At 29.6% G+C, this 18,962-nt stretch overlaps 1 pseudogene; it reads left to right on the forward strand.

The window, feature by feature from the left end:
• LOC111635063 overlaps positions 1-12,658 on the forward strand; it is a 29,598-nt pseudogene extending 16,940 nt beyond the window's left edge.
• The last annotated feature ends 6,304 nt before the right edge of the window (positions 12,659-18,962 follow it).

Below are 18,962 nucleotides of genomic sequence, written 5' to 3' on the forward strand. Positions count from 1 at the left end.
GATTAGCTACTAAATTGTATATTTTAGTATGTAATGACTCAATACTCAGAAAAATAAATTTATACTTGCTTTGTTAACATCAATAGTAATTAAATAATTCCTTTGTTATAAATATGAATAAAGTAATAAAAATTTATTAAAATTTCTTATTGATTAGCTTTTAATATAAATCTTTAAATTTTCAATAATGTGGGTGTGTATATAAGTGTATGTGTCTAATTTTTTATTCTCTATTTTAGTGGCCAAGAAAAATTAGTGCCAAATTCACAAATGAAAATATTGCCGAAGACAAAGTTATTTCGCCAGATTTAAATTTGGACTACGATGGAAAGAGAGATAGATGGAACGGATATGACCCTGCAAATTATCAAGCCGTTGTGGAAGAATTTGCAAAAGTCGAAGAGGTAAATTTGTAGAAATATTATATCATTACAAGCTTCAAAAGCAGGGCTGTGGAGTCGTGTAAAAATCTTCTGACTCCAACTCTGACTGCTTTATCATTCGACTCCAACTAGGGGCAAACTTGTTAGCAAAATAGACCCAGATATTCTGATGTCATCACATGACCTCAGAATAAAATATTTAATAAATAGAGTTCTAATAAAGATAAAACATAGGAACTTTTTTATTCCATAGCTAAAAGACTTTTCTAAGTAATGACACAGTCAATATATAAATATGTATTCGATAACACTTACTTTTCCAGCTGTTATATATAACAGAGGGAAAGGGAAGTTGTCGGTACATGACCCCTCCGAAATTTATACATTTTTGGACTTGGGACACCTTGACGTAGAGATAAGCAAAAGATTCAGTTTTTTTTCTGTATGTATAGACTGTGTGTGTGAGGCACGATTTTGTTCACCTTGTTTGTAGCCTAATAACTTTTGTGGTTTTTAAATTGGAGTTAAATGGTTTAACACGAGTTATAAAGCTTCAAAGTAGTTGAATTAAATCGTGCTCTCATACACATTTTAACAGCTGAGGTGAGAACATCTTAATGGGTTGTACTGTCTATTATAAAATGACCAAAAGCTTAATTTTGAGGGTAGAGACGAGTTTTATTTAAAAAAAAGATTGTGAACACTAATAACAAGTAAAATATTTATTAAGTTTGACCATACTGGAGATGTGACACATGACCCCTTCTAGGTCTTCACCCTGTCGACCTTTAATTAAGAACCAAAATTTAGTAGCGTTAATGCCCCTTTATACACAAGCTATACAAATTTAGTTTCTTAAACTTTAGCCATTCTGAGATATTGTTTAATATTTCAGAACAGAGAATAAAGAAATTAAACAAATTAGATGCCAACACATGTGCAAATTTTTCCCCTTTGACATATTTTTGGTTCAGGAAGTCTCTGAATATGTAGATTTGCAAAATTATTGGATGGTCAAATTTGACACGATTCCAATACTTTTCCATTTTATATACATAACAAGTTGGAAAGTAAAAAAGAGTCGAAGTTTGCTAGATTTTGTGATGACTCTGACTAAAACACCAAAACTTGATGACTCCAGCTCTGACTCCAACTCCACAACCGTGTTAAAAAGTTAAAAGAAGAACCCAACATTAACTAAAAGTGTGTAGTTTTATTACTTTTAATATTCTGAAATTATTATATATTAGATATGAAAATCAATAATTGTTGCAAGAAATGATTGATGCATAAACTTTTTTAAAATTTAATTCATATGTCTATTGATATAGAAGTACATTTAAACAAAAATATATGTTAAATAGTAAGCAAAGATAATACAGTAAACTACATAAATTTGGAAATTCATAATTAATGTTTCTTAATTTTTTCTGAGAAAGACATATCTGTAGTAAAATCAATAAACTATGATGATTCAGAAATAAAAATGATAAAAAAATAAAGCATTTATCATTGTAAAATTGCTGTATCACATGTAAAAATCTCTAAATTTTTAGTGGTGATAATTTGACAAATGTGAAGATTATAAAGAAAATAGTTAGATGGTATGAGACAAATTTTTCTATGGTACTCATAGTAGTCTGATTTCTCTTTAAGATAATTAAACATTTATAATCTTTATTTTTCTTAAAGTGATGGATTCTTGACAATTGTTCGGTCAAGATTCTAACACAGTTTGAAGNTGATTTCTCTTTAAGATAATTAAACATTTATAATCTTTATTTTTCTTAAAGTGATGGATTCTTGACAATTGTTCGGTCAAGATTCTAACACAGTTTGAAGAACTGAACAGCAATACCTAATAATAAAACTGCAATTAAATGGTATTTTTTAGAAAAATTTGTTTTTTGTACAGAATGCTTGCTTTAAATTTATGTAATTAAATTGTTTAAAAAGCAAAAATAAAAGTGTTCAAATAAATATTTCTAAAGTGATTGATGATTACCATGTTTAAATTTGTGAAGTTATGAATTAAAAGATTCAAAACAGATCCAACATATATAAATTAGAATAATTTAATCTGATTATGCTAAAATTAGTCTGCCTGAAAGTATATCAGTCTGACTAGTAGAATTATAAGCTATGATTTATAATATTTATATAATATACAAAACTACCTATCATCCAATTAGTATGAATCATCCTTTTCTATTAGAAATCAGAAATTTTTACATTTGTTTGATGATAAGTTTAAAATGTAAGTGTGGAGAAAAAAGTTTAATTTTTAAAGTCAAAATAGTTTCAACTATAATCGATTTGAATTAAATTATTATATAATTTTCAATAAATTAAGTATTTTTGAAAAATTTGAGAAGTTTCTATATTGTCATTTATTGATTATTCATTTTAAAACAGGCTAAAAGGCAATTGAAAAAGAAAAAATTAAAGCAAGATCTTTTATCTGGTAAAGTTAGCACTATAAAAGAAACAGTAAGTAATATCAAGCAATTTTACTGTAGTTAATAATTTTTACAGAATGTACATATTTTATTCAACAGAATATGAAGTTCTTTTGGTATACTGATAATTTTTAATATCGAAATCAAATTTTATTAAAACTTTCTAAAATCTCATACATAAAATAAGATTTTTATACTTTAAAATGTATAATAATAGGCAGTAAGATTACTATCTTGTATTAAATTTTTTAATAACTGCATTAATTTTAAATTAAATAATTTATATACTATATAGTACAATTGCCAAATTGTATACCTTTAGTGCAAATTATTTATATTATAGTGATTAGTTAGGTTATAGTTTAAAAGTTAATCCAGCCGTATCCTTTTCTTTAATAATAATAAATTAATAATTAACCGGTCATAATTTAATTTGAAATAGAATAATGATGGTGAAGACGAAGAAAAATACGCTGACAATGCAGACATGCCGGGTACAAAAGTTGACAGTAAGCAACGAATTACTGTTCGTAATTTACGTATAAGAGAAGATATTGCAAAAGTAAGGTTAATTTAAATATAGAATACTGTATAGTTAACTGACACATGTAGAAAGATGAATTTGAAAAATTATTTTCAATTTTTAGTATTTGAGAAACTTAGATCCAAATTCTGCATACTATGATCCAAAAACAAGAGCCATGAGANTATGTTAATCTTTTGGGAAATTGTGGAAATTGTTCGGCGGATAGACAGCAGACGTTCTCGCTATATATTTATCCAAGGTTAGTTTACCATGGATAAATTTTAAGCTGAGAAAAACTTCCTGAAGTTCGCTAGTCGTCGCCTATCAATCAACGTTATGTACTGTACAGTACTACCGGATTTTTTGCGTTGAATTAGCATAAAATCTGGCAACTTTACTGACATTTTAAATAAATTATATGTTAATTTAGTTTATTTTAATGCCGTTAAACTCGAAACTAATTCAAATTGAACATTATTAAGCATGTAAATTCACATCTTTTCGAATGCGTATGCGTTATAAACAAAGAGCACGTTTAATTAGTTGACAAAAATACCCTTCAAAACGGGAAAACAAAGTTTAAAGTATAAAAGGCAAGTTGCTTCTAATTAAAATTTATATTTAATTTTAAAAATCTCAAAATTGCATCAATTTTTTAATGTAATATTTTTAAGAAGAGAAATTCTTGTTTCTGTTCACTGAAGCGTAATGTTTTAACATTAATTAAATAAAATAAAATTTAAAAAAAGTCGAATTTATTTATTTAAAAAATTCTAAAAATTTCCGAATTTATTTCATATTTATTTTAAAATAATTATTTTAAAATAAATAACTTAAAAATTAAAGCGAAATGTCACAATTCGGAAACTATACTTACGCATCTCTTACACGAAAAGGTGAGCCAAAAGGTTAATGGTAATTAACTTTTAACGAGTATAATTAAGTTTAGAAGACGTAAAACTNTTGAATACGATTTATACATTTCAGAAATTTGATTGAATAGGTGCACCTTAAAAGAAAGTTTCAAAACTATTATGCCTAATTATTTTTTATTGAGACAGAATATATTTATAAATGAAAATTAGTTATTTAGTGTCGTTTGAATTTTTTCTGTTGTATTGATTTTTGCATCAGCATTACCCATTCTTCCTTCATGGTTTTCTTAATGGTTATACAGTATGAAGAAAAGACACTATTATTGATTGTCTCATCAGTTTATTTTGGATAAATTCTAGAAATTTATGATTTGTATAAAATTAACCAAAATTGGAGAATTATAATGGGTTTTTTCCCTCCAAAATATTATATATAGCCCATAATCTTAGTATATATAAGAATATTAAAAAAATGAAACTGGTCAATTTTATTTAATCATTATTGGAGTTAATTATTCATATATTTCAATTTAAATGAATGAAAATTATTGTAAATCTACTGTTACGGTAGAATTCCAATTATTTGTATGCCAATCATCAAATCTCCATTATCAGGTCATGTTTTTCCCCGAAAATAGTTCTTGACAGATATCCTAGGCCATGAGAATAGTAAATATGTACCCATTGTAACTCCTGTAGACAAAAGGTACTAAACAAAAGTGTATGTATTCATGCAAAAGAAGATATATAATTTAGTATCTTGTTACATACATTAAGAACTTCACTTTTGATTCTTTAACAAAAATGTCTGAAATATGTTTTTAATTTGAATTAATTATGTAACTGATATTATTCAAGTTTTGTTGCTTGAAAACTTAAAAAATTTTATTTATTTCCAGGCTCCTGCGTGTAGTCATCTTGCCACCGGACAATGGCGATGACTTAAGTCGTTAAGTCGCATTCTGTACGTGACTAGTTTGCAGATTTTTAAGAGAAATACGGCACGAGTTCGTTCACACGTACAAGAAAGAAGAAAGAAAAAAAAAACTTTTATGTTATTGTTAATATGTAAAATACCGAGTACGTTTCTGCTCGTAGTAACGTATTTAAAACACGTTTGATATGTTAATCTTTCGGGAAATTGTGGAAATTCTTATCTCGAGTTTACGTTTATGTTCACTAAAGCATAATCTTTAAACATTAATTTAATAAAATAAAATTTTAAAAAAGTCGAATTTATTTATTTAAAAAATTTTAAAATTAATCTCCGAATTTATTTCATTATTTTAAAAATAGTTATGATTATTTTAAAATAAATAACTTAAAAATTAAAGCGAAATGTCACAATTCGGAAACTATACTTTTGCATCTCTTACACAAAAAGGTGAGCCAAAAAGTTAATGATAATTAACTTTTAACGAGTATAATTAAGTTTAAAAGACGTAAAAGTGAATTAAAGCAGATGAAAAAGCTCGCGTGATCCCTTAAGCATTCGATAGAAATACCTCATAAGAGCCAGTAGATCATCATCATCCATACCAGAGTACACATCATCGAGGGTACTTCACAGCGCGTGAGAAGGTGTAACGATAGAAGTGATTTAAACGCGATATCACACTTCTCTTATTACCTTTATGATAAACTGACATAGATATTGTATATCTGAATAATATCATTACGCGTGTATCATCTTCCATCGAGGGGTAGAAGAGCACTTACCCAATGCTGTAGCATTTGGAGACATGGCAAATTGCTGTGATGATGATGAGACTTGCTGCAAAGAAGTGGAGACGTCGAGACCGATACGCCCACAAACGAGACCACCCATTGTTTTTGAAAATCCGGTCAGGTGAGTGGAACCATTGTTCGTACCGACAACTCGGTACCAATAATTTATCCATGCAACGGTGCTTCTTATATGTTGACGTCAGAATTTCTTGTTGTTAATGTTAAATTTAGAAAAACAATGCGTTTATCTGTGTATTCGCTGCTCCGAAACATCTAAAAAACGCTGCATCCCACTGTACTCAGAAGACATTACTGTTACTCACTCCAAGAATCGTCACGAATGCTCGAAAGTTTTGCCAATGTTTGGCATGTTGTAGGTCTCTATCGATCGTGATTTTTGAAGTTTTCCAATGATGGGATTTTCGAGGGGCGACAACGTGTCGTGAATGAGTTAAATATGAATTTTTTCATTAAAATTCCCTAAAAAACGACAAAAATCGTACTCGAGGTGAGTGATGTTGCGTAATCGAAACTGATGATGTTCATCTGCTGTTCTTAGAAAATGCTTTAGTAATTCTTTTTTTTTCGATTTAATTTATTTTTTTTTATTTTTTAAAAAGTTTTTTTGATGTAGTTTTGTCTCATTAATTACTTAAAACCAGAAATATTCAGCTCTACCTACACACTTCAACTATCGATCTATCAATCAAAATCTTCGAAAGATATTTATCAGTTTGTAAATTTATTTATTTATTTATTTATTTTTTAATGGATTATAAAACAATAAACAACCGGTCGAAAAATTGTTTGTGGCAGGTCATGTGATCGAGTAAATCAGAGGTGTTTTTAATTATTTACTTTTTGGGTCACGTGATGTAGAAGAGTCTTTAACTGGCCACACCTCCTTTACGAATTTATTTGTGTACGTAGATTATCGACCCACGTGAAAAGACGTGGTTTGCTTTGAATAATAACAAAATGGCGATCTTTTTCGAAGGATAAATGTAAACTTTTGACACTTTTGACACTTCTTTAGTTTATATTTTGACGAAAATGAGCACTCTGCTCATTGTCTGTATTGTGGATGAGTAATTTGTGCATAAGAGAAGTGTAAGTTACGTATACGTCGTTATGTATAAGTTACGCTCACATTACGCGCAGCCAAGCTTTCTTAAGGTAAGCGTAATACAGGCAAAACACACGTTAATTAACATACATCGCGCGCGTAACGCGTAATGGATACTACAACGTGGAAGTAACGCATAACTCGTAAATTATGCGTAACGACGAATAAATTCGGTAAGGATCCACGCGAAAATACAAAAACAAAATCATAATTAGGACACAAAAAAATGGAAGTTTCGAGCAAATGTTTTTTGAATTTACGTAAAGTTTTCGGAAAAAATTTATGTTTTAATTTAATTTTATAGTCACAACGGTTTGTAAATTATAATAATAATAACCTTACTCGATTAAGAAAATGAGTCAACTTGTTGGAAAAATTAATTTATAAATTGCGGTAATGATATCACTTGATTAAAGATGGAATACGTTGATCTACTTCAAAAATTTTCTTAGTACTTTATATTAAACACACGATATTTTCTAAAAAAGCTCTAGATTTGATTCGGATACGATATATTTCGTGGACTCAAGTTCTTAATATTAGTGAAAATTATATTTATTGGGTTTTATATCATAAATCCGAGTAAATTTCGACTAAAATGGTGTCTAAACGTATACGTTTCATGCAAATAACACAGTCATACAAGCTACGGCGTGACACACCTACACATGACACACAACGTGATGTATTTAGAGCATTAGTAGAACGCGTGGCACATCCACAAAAATACCTTTTACTTTTTCATAAAGAAAATTAAAATAAAATGTAATATTGTATATGCAATATTACAATTACCTGATCTTTGATTAAAAGATTAATGTTTATATGGAAAAATATGGAGTCTTGGAACCTATTTCCAACGTATATTTTAGTTTTTGGCTTAAATTATTTTGATTTATGCAAAACTCACTAAACCAATTAACTTTGTAAATCAATAGCTAGGTTTATATCACTTTTTTATATTTTATAATATAATGTAAAATTATATAATTAATATATTAGATAAAATATATCAAAAGAAAATATAAATTAGCACTTTAATTTGTGAATTTTAAAATAAACAATTTTTAGTTTCTGGATCAATTGTTTTTGGTTTTGTTGACTTAGTAGTACAGTTAATAATTCAGTAGAGTCCCGTAAACTCGGCAGTCGATAACCCAACAGTCCGAATAACTCGGCTACACCCTGGCACGGCGAAAAAACATCCCTAGTTAATTTTCATTANTTATATAAAAACTGTACATAATTTACTAAATATTAATGTTTTTGATAAATATTTCAGGAGGATTATGTAGAATATTCTTATGTAGAATATAATGGTGTCATTTTGAAAGGAACTGAGAGACCGGTAGTTTGATCAAAATGTGAAGATGATGTTTTTATCAATAATCATACAGTAAGTAGGTGTGTTTTATATTTCAAATTCAAAAATACCTTTTACTTTTTCATAAAAAAAATTAAAATAAAATGTAATATTGTATATGCAATATTACAATTACCTAATCTTTGATTAAGAGATTAATGTTTATATGGAAAAATATGGAGTCTTGGAACCTATTTCCAACATATATTTTAGTTTTTGGCTTAAATTATTTTGATTTATGCAAAACTCACCAAACCAACTAACCTTTGTAAATCAATAGCTAGGTTTATATCACTTTTTTATATTTTATAATATAATGTAAAATTATATAATTAATATATTAGATAAAATATATCAAAAGAAAATATAAATTAGCACCTTAATCTGTGAATTTTAAAATAAACAATTTTTTGTTTTTAGATCAATTGTTTTTGGTTATCTTGAGTTAGTAATACAATTAATAATACAGTAGAGTCCCGAAAACTCTGCACTCGATAACCCGGCAGTCCAGATAACTCGGCCACACCCTGGCAGGGCGTAAAAACCCCCCTAGTTAATTTTCATTATAGACAGCTTTATGGCTCATAAAGTATTTTTCTGAGGTTTGTCTTTCAGATAAATTACTGTACACTGTGTATTCATTAATTTTCATTTTCATGTAGTAAAGGCCTTCATAAAGTATGTACTTTTTCTTTGTTTAAGGGTATTTGGACAGTTTATTTTCTGCTGTATTCTCAAGCAAACAATACATACAAGTACAGTACGGTATTTTCTGAGGAAACACTCTTACTTATTCTTTTTTAACCCCATTCCCGATAACTTGGCATTTTCACAAACTCGGCCACCCTTCAGTCCACATTAGGCAGAGTTTTCGAGACTCTACTGTACCATATTTTGGTGGCACATTGACAAGTTACTATCACATCAGATATTTATATATATATGAAATATTTACAAATAATAATAGATGAAAAAATCAGTATCAAAATGATTTTATGGCACTTCTAGTAGTAGTTCATGGCACTCTGAGAACCACTGTTCCAGATGATTGATTGAAGCTACTAAAAAAGCATTACCTTTATTAGAGTAGAATGCAAAATAATAATACAGATTTTATGATTACATCTTACACAAAAATCATAAGTGTAATTCAAATTTAGGTATTTAGTTTTTTTTATGTTAAATGATGCCAGGAAGATTGTTTTGTTTCCATGGATTACAAATACTTTCATTCAACAACAAGAATAAAAATATGTATTTGCTGACCAATTAAGAACTACTTAAATTTTGCCATTGGCTAATCAATCATGCATAAATTAGAAATAGATTATCATATTTCTGAAATTACAATCACACACTGGAATTGTAACACTTCCAGTTTAGAAACACATATAATTAGATAGATAAAAAAAATAAAAGTATTTCCTGAAGCTGATTAGACATCATGATAGAAAAATACACATTCCAAGATGTCTGCTTTTAAAAAAAATACAAAATCTTATAAAATTTCTGAGAAATTAGAAATCATAAATTATGCTAAAGTGCATAATAATGTTTTTGCTGCAAGATGTTACAAAATGGACTAAATACAAGTATGAAAATGAAATTGTATTTGAAGAAGGTACTAGAAACTGCTCACACCACCATATGGCTAAAAATGGTGAAAAAAATGAAAAAATGTAGAAATTTTGTAACTAAACTTATATAAGAATATTAAAAAATTACAATAAAATGGATACACTACTCAAATACCTTATAAACTGCAGCCAAATTTATTATCAATTTCAAACGTTTCCGGTCATCTTTAATGACCTTTATCAAGAACTAAAAAAATCGAAAGCATTCGATTTTTGTTAGTTCTTGATAAAAATCATTAAAGATAAACGAAAGCGTTTGAAATTGATAAGAAATTGATAATAAATTTGGCTGCAGTTTATAAGATATTTGAGTAGTGTATCCTTGTTACCAAATGCAGTCTACGGAGCGATTACAAGAAAATTGTATTAATATCACTTTTAATTAAAATAAATAAACAAACATCTGTAAAATAGAAATGTTTCACTTGTATTAAAAATTAAAATAAAGCTTTGTGCTTCTGAAAAATACAGTAATTCATTATTATTAGTTTTCTGTAAGTAAAAGTATGTTTTCTGGAAAAAGAAATTTTTATAATTTGTTTTCATAAATTACAAAATTAATTACTTTGAAATCTAATTATTAAAAAATTTTTTCTAACATTGAACTTTTTACTCTTAAAAGAGTAAAAAGTTCAATGTTAGAAAAAATTCTTGATGAACAAATGACAACATTTATATCCCCAAAGACCGTCACACATATACGAACCCCAGATAGACTGTTTTTAAACAGTTTGTCTGGGGTTCGTATGGTGTGACGGTCTTTGGGGATATAAATGTTGTCATTTGTTCATCAAAAATTCTTACTGCACTGGAAATAGTGGAAAAGAAGCTGCTGAACAGGTAATGCAATTTTTTTATTAATAAAGTAGGATAATTTTGTATAATGCCTATCATATATACTGTACAGTACATTTATTTATATGTCTGCTAAATATTCTGCTTATTCAAATTTGAACAGGAATCTAAAGGCATATCTATATGATCAAATTTTTTGCATCAAAAAATGGAAATCAAGAAAGTTTTGAAAACGATGTTCATCTACACAGTTATAGAGTACTTTTGAGATTTAATAAATGAACGTTGACAAACTTGTCTATACCATGCAATAGATATTTTCAGGTGGCAATACAAGTTATGAGAATCAACACCACTTAATTCATACACTACTGATGCCATTGTTTCATTTTTATGGCATTTTGAAATATTCAACCAAATACTGTCCTCGATGTATTTAATTTTTATTTTAATGTCATTGATGTTGCATGAGAATGCTTGTACCAATTCTATGAGCTATATTATATGTTTATTTCTCTTGTAATAATAACTGGAAGCCATATTTCAAAGATTAGACCTTGACCATTACTCAGTTTTCCATATTCTTTGTCCAAATTGCCATTTTGTTACATGACAAAAATGCTTTATCTTGATTGGTTGGAGGTTTTAAGATCTTGAATCTAGTAGAACAACATTCTACTTTAGAATTCTCAAATTCTACTTTGATAATGTGGAGCAGACAATTTATCTTTGAAAAGATAAATTGTCTGCTCCACATTATCAAAGTAGTTTGAATACGATTTTTACATTTCAGAAATTTGATTGAATAGGCGCACCTTAAGAGAAAGTTTCAAAACTCTTATGCCTAATCATTTTTTATTGAGACAGAATGTATTTATAAATGAAAATTAGTTATTTAGTGTCGTTTGAATTTTTTCCGTTGTATTGATTTTTGCATCAGCATTACCCATTCTTCTTTCATTATGCCATTCTTAATGGTTATATGAAGAAAAGACACTATTATTGATTCTCTCATCAGTTCATTTTGGATAAATTCTAGAAATTTATGACTTTTATAAAATTAACCAAAATTGGAGAATTATAATGGGTTTTTTTCCCTCCAAAATATTATATATAGCCCATAATCTTAGTATATATAAGAATATTAAAGAAATGAAACTGGTCAATTTTTTTTAATCATCATAGGTGAAATTGGAGTTAATTATTCATATATTTCAATTTAAATGAAGGAAAATTATTGTAAATTTACTGTTACCGTAGAATTCCAATTATTTGAATGCCAATCATCAAACCTCCATTATCAGGTCATGTTTTTCCCCCAAAATAGTTTTTGACAGATATCCCAGGCCATGAGAATAGTAAATATGTACCCATTGTAACTCCTGTAGACAAAAGGTACTGAACAAAAGTATATGTATTCATGCAAAAGAAGATATATAATTTAGTATCTTGTTACATACATTAAGAACTTCACTTTTGATTCTTTAACAAAAATGTCTGAAATATGTTTTTAATTTGAATTAATTATGTAACTGATATTATTCAAGTTTTGTTGCTTGAAAACTGACAAAATATTATTTTTTCCAGGCCTCGCGTGTAGTCATCTTGCCACCGGACAATGGCGATGACTTAAGTCGTTAAGTCGCATTCTGTACGTGACTAGTTTGCAGATTTTTAAGAGAAATACGGCACGAGTTCGTTCACACGTACAAGGAAGAAGAAAGGAAAAAAAAGACTTTTATGCTATTGTTAATATGTAAAATACCGAGTACGTTTCTGCTCGTAGTAACGTATTTAAAACACGTTTGATATGTTAAACTTTTGGGAAATTGTGGAAATTGTTCGGCGGATAGACAGCAGACGTTCTCGCTATATGTTTATCCAACGTTAGTTTACCATGGATGAATTTTAAGCTGAGAAAAACTTCCTGAAGTTCGCTAGTCGTCGCCTATCAATCAACGTTATGTACTGTACAGTACAACAGGATTTTTTTGCATTGAATTAGCATAAAATCTGGCAACTTTACTGACATTTTAAAGAAATTATATGTTAATTTAGTTTATTTTAATGCCGTTAAACTCGAAACTAATTTAAATTGAACATTATTAAGCATGTAAATTCACATCTTTTCGAGTGCGTATGCGTTTATAAACAAAGAGCACGTTTAATTAGTTGACAAAAATGCTCTTCAAAACGGGAAGACAGAGTTTAATGTATAGAAGGCAAGTTGCTTGTAATTAAAATTTATATTTAATCTTAAAAATCTCAAAATTGCATCAATTTTTAAATGTAATCTTTTTAAGAAGAGAAATTCTTGTTTCTGTTCACTGAAGCATAATGTTTTAACATTAATTAAATAAAATAAAATTTAAAAAATTCTAAAATTAATCTCCGAATTTATTTCATTTTTTTAAAAAATAATTATAATTATTTTAAAATAACTTAAAAATTAAAGCGAAATGTCACAATTCGGAAATTATACTTCCGCATCTCTTACACGAAAAGGTGAGCCAAAAGGTTAATGGTAATTAACTTTTAACGAGTATAATTACGTTTAGAAGACGTAAAACTTAATTAAAGCGGATGAAAAAGCTCGCGTGATCCCTTAAGCATTCGATAGAAATACCTGATAAGAGCCAGTAGATCATCGTCATCATCCATACCAGAGTACACATCATCGAGGGTACTTCAGAGCGCGTGAGAAGGTGTAACGATAGAAGTGATTTAAAGGCGATATCACACTTCTCTTATTACCTTTATGATAAACTGACATGGATATTGTATATCTGAATATATCCTTACGCGTGTATCATCTTCCACCGAGGGGTAGAAGAGCACTTACCCAATGCTGTAGCATTCGGAGACATGGCAAATTGCTGTGATGATGATGAGACTTGCTGCAAAGAAGTGGAGGCGTCGAGACCGATACGCCCACAAACAAGGGACCATCCATTGTTTTTGAAAATCCGGTCAGGTGGGTGGAACCATTGTTCGTACCGACAACTCGGTACCAATAATTTATCCATGCAACGGTGCTTCTTATATGTTGACGTCAGAATTTCTTGTTGTTAATGTTGTTAAATTTAGAAAGGGGATGCGTTTATATGTGTACTCGCTGCTCCGAAACATCTAAAAAACGCTGCATCCCACTGTTCTCAGAAGACATTACTGTTACTCACTCCGAGAATCGTCACGAATGCTCGAAAGTTTTGCCAATGTTTGGCATGTTGTAGCTCTCTATCGATCGTGATTTTTTGGGGTTTTGCAATGATGGGATCTTCTGGGGGCGACAACGTGTCGCGAATGAGTTAAATATGAATTTTTTCATTAAAATTCCCTTAAAAAATGACAAAAATCGTACTCGAGGTGAGTGATGTTGCGTGGTCGAAACTGATGATGATCATCTGCTGTTCTTAGAAAATGCTTTAGTAATTCTTTATTTTTTCGATTTAATTTATTTTTTTTATTTTTTAAAAGTTTTTTTTTGATGTAGTTTCTACTCATTAATCACTTAAGACCAGAAATATTCAGCTCGACCTACACACTTCAATTATAAATCTATCAATCAAAATCTTCGAAAGATATTTATCAGCTTGTAAATTTATTTATTTTTTAATGGATTATAAAACAATAAACAACCGGCCGAGAAATTGTTTGTGGCAGGTCATGTGATCGAGTGGGTCGGAGGTGTTTTTTATTATTTACCTTTTGGGTCAGGTGATGTAGACGTTCTTCCAACTGGCCACACCTACTTTACGAATTTATTTGTGTACTTAGGTTATCGACCCACGTGAAAAGACGTGGTTTGCTTTGAATAATAACAAAATGGCGATCTTTTTCGGAGGATAAATGTAAACTTCTGACACTTCTTTAGTTAATAATCTTTTGACGAAAATGAGCACTCTGCTCATTGTCTATATCTGCCGTGTCTTGTGAGATTAATTCTTCCAATTGTGGAGGAGTAATTTGTGCATAAGAGAAGTGTAAGTTACGTATACGTCGTTATGTATAAGTTACGCTTACATTACGCGCAGCCAAGCTTTCGTAAGGTAAGCGTAATACGTGTTTGAAAGGCAAAACACACGTTAATTAACACACATCGCGCGCGTAACGCGTAATGGATACTACAACGTGGAAGTAACGCATAACTCGTAAATTATGCGTAACGACGAATAAATTCGGTAAGGATCCACGCGAAAATACAAAAACAAAATCATAATTAGAACACAAAAAATGGAAGTTTCGAACAAATGTTTTTTGAATTTTACGTAAAGTTTTTGGAAAAAATTTATGTTTTAATTTAATTTTATAGTCACAACGCTTTGTAAATTATAATAATAATAATAACCTTACTCGATTAAGAGAATGAGTCAACTTCTTGGAAAAATTAATTTATAAATTGCGGTAATGATATCACTTGATTAAGGATGGGATACGTTGATCTACTTCAAAAATTTTCTTTGTACTTTATATTAAACACTCGATATCTTCTAAAAAGGCTCTAGATTTGATTTGGATACGATATATTTCGTGGACTCGGGTTTTTAATATTAGTGAAAATTATATTTATTGGGTTTTGTATTATAAATCCGAGTAAATTTCGACTAAAATGGTGTCTCAACGTATACGTTTCACGCAAAAAACACAGTCGCACAGGCTACGGCGTGACGCACGTACACATGACACTCAACGTGATGTATTTAGCGCATTAGTAGAACGCGTGGCACATCCACAGAGCCACAACACGAATATAGACAAAGCGTAACGCACGCGACATAAATGCAGCACGCTACGTAACTTGGATGTATATAGCATAAGCAATATACTTCGATGCATAACAGCATTCGTCTAGATTATGCAAATGGTAAATTGCGACTTAAAGTATAGAAAAAATGTGCAAAGTACTCGCCATCATTTATTTACGATCAGGCGGAGTGCAGACGTGCTCATTGTGTTTCACACCGAACCACCTAAATCTATTAAGTGTCAGTAGATGGAAAGGACCACATCTGGTTGATAATTTGTAAGTAGATATAAGTAGACTCCCATTTAGTAGAAAGGAAGATTTTATAAAATGGATAGTTCTTAGAAGTGAAAAATTAAAAGCCTGCAAGGATCTGTACTTTGTCAACAAACATTTTACTGCGGATTCTTATGAATATAAATTACATTTTGGAAAAAATGCTCAGAAATGCAATGTCGCAGTCTCTATTTTGATTATTCCGAGTATTTAACCAAACAGTTCAGAAAAAGAAAGCTTATTCATTCCATTATAATTCTTCCACAAAAAAGTAAGTTTTTAAATTTGATGCTATCAATAAAGCTTACACTAGCAATAAATCTATTCATTACTCTAGTTTACAACTTTTTACTATTTAAGTTACCAGAGCCATATTTTCTAATCTGTATGAGCTTTATTGGTCTCGATTTTGAAGTTGTAGACCTACAAATTCCCACTGTCTTTCCTTAATCCCGAAAACGGAGTTTGATAGACGAAAGTGCCGAGACCAAATACGGAAACCTTAGGTGCAAGAGGCCCCGACTTATAGTATATAAGAACTTCCGATGCAAACAGGAAGTCGCGTTATTTTTTAATTCAAAAATTTTTCCTCGAGAGGTGTTATTGATAGATAGATAGATGACCGGCACCACTCCATTGCTAACGGAAAAGTATGATGTACGGGACAAGCCACTACTAATTTGAGGTGGAGAGAGTATATTTTAAATTAAATAAATTCAAAATACGATTAAAAATTTCAGCCGGGCATTGTGACCGCGTCACAGTAAATAATTGTTCGTTATAACCGTAATCGTACTGATGCCAAGCTGGCATTGATATTTTTTGTTGATAGAAGAGTTTAAACATATTATTTTTATTAAATTCGTATTATTCGTTTAGCTTTAAAGATGATTATGCGTGCTTAAGTTTTAGACTTCGCAAGGATATTTAATGTTATTCTTTAAGACTGCCAGTAGTAAGTAAGAACAATCTGAAATTTTATGGGTAGGAGTGTAATTGCTGTATTACTGTAATTGTAGAAATGAAATTATTCCTTTAAGTATTTTACTCATTTAATGATCATTCATTGTGAATGATATAACTACCTTTTTTAACTTTTGATCATTAAATAACTCACCAATTAAAAATCAATCAATCCTTTAATAACTCTTAGAAAAAAAATACATTTCTCCAAACATTCCTTCTTTCTGGAACAGTACCAGCTTTCCTAGCTTCAAATTCTTTAGCTTCGAACTTGGATCTATATAGCATAAGCAATATACTTCGATGCATAACAGCATTCATTTAGATTATGCAAATGGTAAATTGCAACTTACAGTATATTCTCCAATCCTATCTTCTCTTTTTGGTTCCTCCATGTCTCTGTTTTCAATTATCTCCGAAATTGGTCTGTTATTTGGATTCATCTTGCAGTTTAAATTCAAAAATCAGTATTAGAATTAGGTTAAATAGTTCTTTGAATTGTGTTTGCCTAATGAATTATAATAATAAAAAGGTACATTTTATTAGTTCAATTATTAAAACCAATGGGATCGGTATAAATATTAACATACTAAAAATAAAAAATTTTTAGATAAAAAACAAGTAAAATTATACTCTTTCTATTTCCGACTTGGAGGATTCTATGAGCCAAAACACGACAAACAAATGGCAAGGAACAATCATTATTTTATTACCTCTATCCAAACGCATTTCACCATCAGGTCTCTTCAGTGGATACATCAATTTGTTACTCGCTGGTTACGCTTTATACCCAACAGTCGTTCCCAGCATGCATCAACAATCATTCCAGTATTCAAATTAATTTCATTTACATGTTCGGCGATACAAAAATGTTCTACAATTTTTATTTCTAAGTTATTTTTTATTTTATACAATATTTTAGTATTATTTTTATTTATATTACAATTAAATTCTCTACAATGTAAAAACCATGCTGATTCCGTTCTTCTCAGTCTAATGGCCGCCTCATGTTCCTTTATTCTCAACTCCAATCTTCTTCCGGTTTCTCCAATGTAGTGATTTGGGCTTCCACGTGTACATGACATTCTGTATACGACACCGGCGATCTTAAATTGGTCTCTGGGCGAATTTTCACTGTTTATTATGTTGATAATGTTCTCTTGTTCTTTTGATTCGCAACTATGCATATAGAAAATTCTTTAAATATCGGTTTATATTTTTCAAAAACATTAGTAACATAAGGAAACTTTACATAAATACCTTCTATGACATTTTTAACATTAAATCTACGTTTTAAATATAAACTGTACCACTTACAAAGGATATACTTCGGATAATCATTTAACAGAAATTTTTAAACAATTGTTTTACTTCTATATCTATATTTTCTTGCTGAGTTGTTCGATTCAATATTTTTCTCAATTCCATAATAAAGACATTCTTTTTCCTTTATATAGAACAATAAGATTTAAAGTTAATAGTTTTACTATTATTACATAGTTTTTCATACTTACTAAATGATACACTTGTTTCTTTTCTTTTTATGGTGACATCTAAGAAATTCATTTCGTTTTGCTGTTCATCTTCACTTGTGAATTTTAAATTTTTATGTAATCCATTTGCGTATTCTTCAATATATTCAGATGTAACTATTTGAGAATCATAAATTATTATTATGTCATCTACATATCTTGCATAATATTTAATACCTGGTAAACTGGAAATTCTTTCATCTATTATGGCTGATATCTATATGATATTCATATAGATATCAGCCAGTTTTGGCCCTATGACCGATCCCATGGCTATACCTTTCTTTTGCCTGTAATACTCTGTAGAATTTTTAAAGTAATTATTATTGTGGGGTCCCAGACGAGGTTCGAACTCGAGAAAACCGTGAAATTCTTGCGCGACACAAGATGTAAACGACGAGACTCGGAACGGCTCGAGTATGTGTTAAATTATCTATCAAGGTCTTAGCGGAAGACAAACTCTAACACGAGCGCTCATAAACAGGTAGATCTTTGACTCGCGTGTCTATAAAATGTTGGCCGAAATAAACCTTTTCGAACAAAAAAATAGGGGAA

The sequence above is a fragment of the Centruroides sculpturatus genome, unplaced genomic scaffold (genome assembly GCF_000671375.1).
Source record: "Centruroides sculpturatus isolate CEXI.00-Female unplaced genomic scaffold, Cexi_2.0 scaffold720, whole genome shotgun sequence".
In the NCBI taxonomy this organism is placed as follows: domain Eukaryota; kingdom Metazoa; phylum Arthropoda; class Arachnida; order Scorpiones; family Buthidae; genus Centruroides; species Centruroides sculpturatus.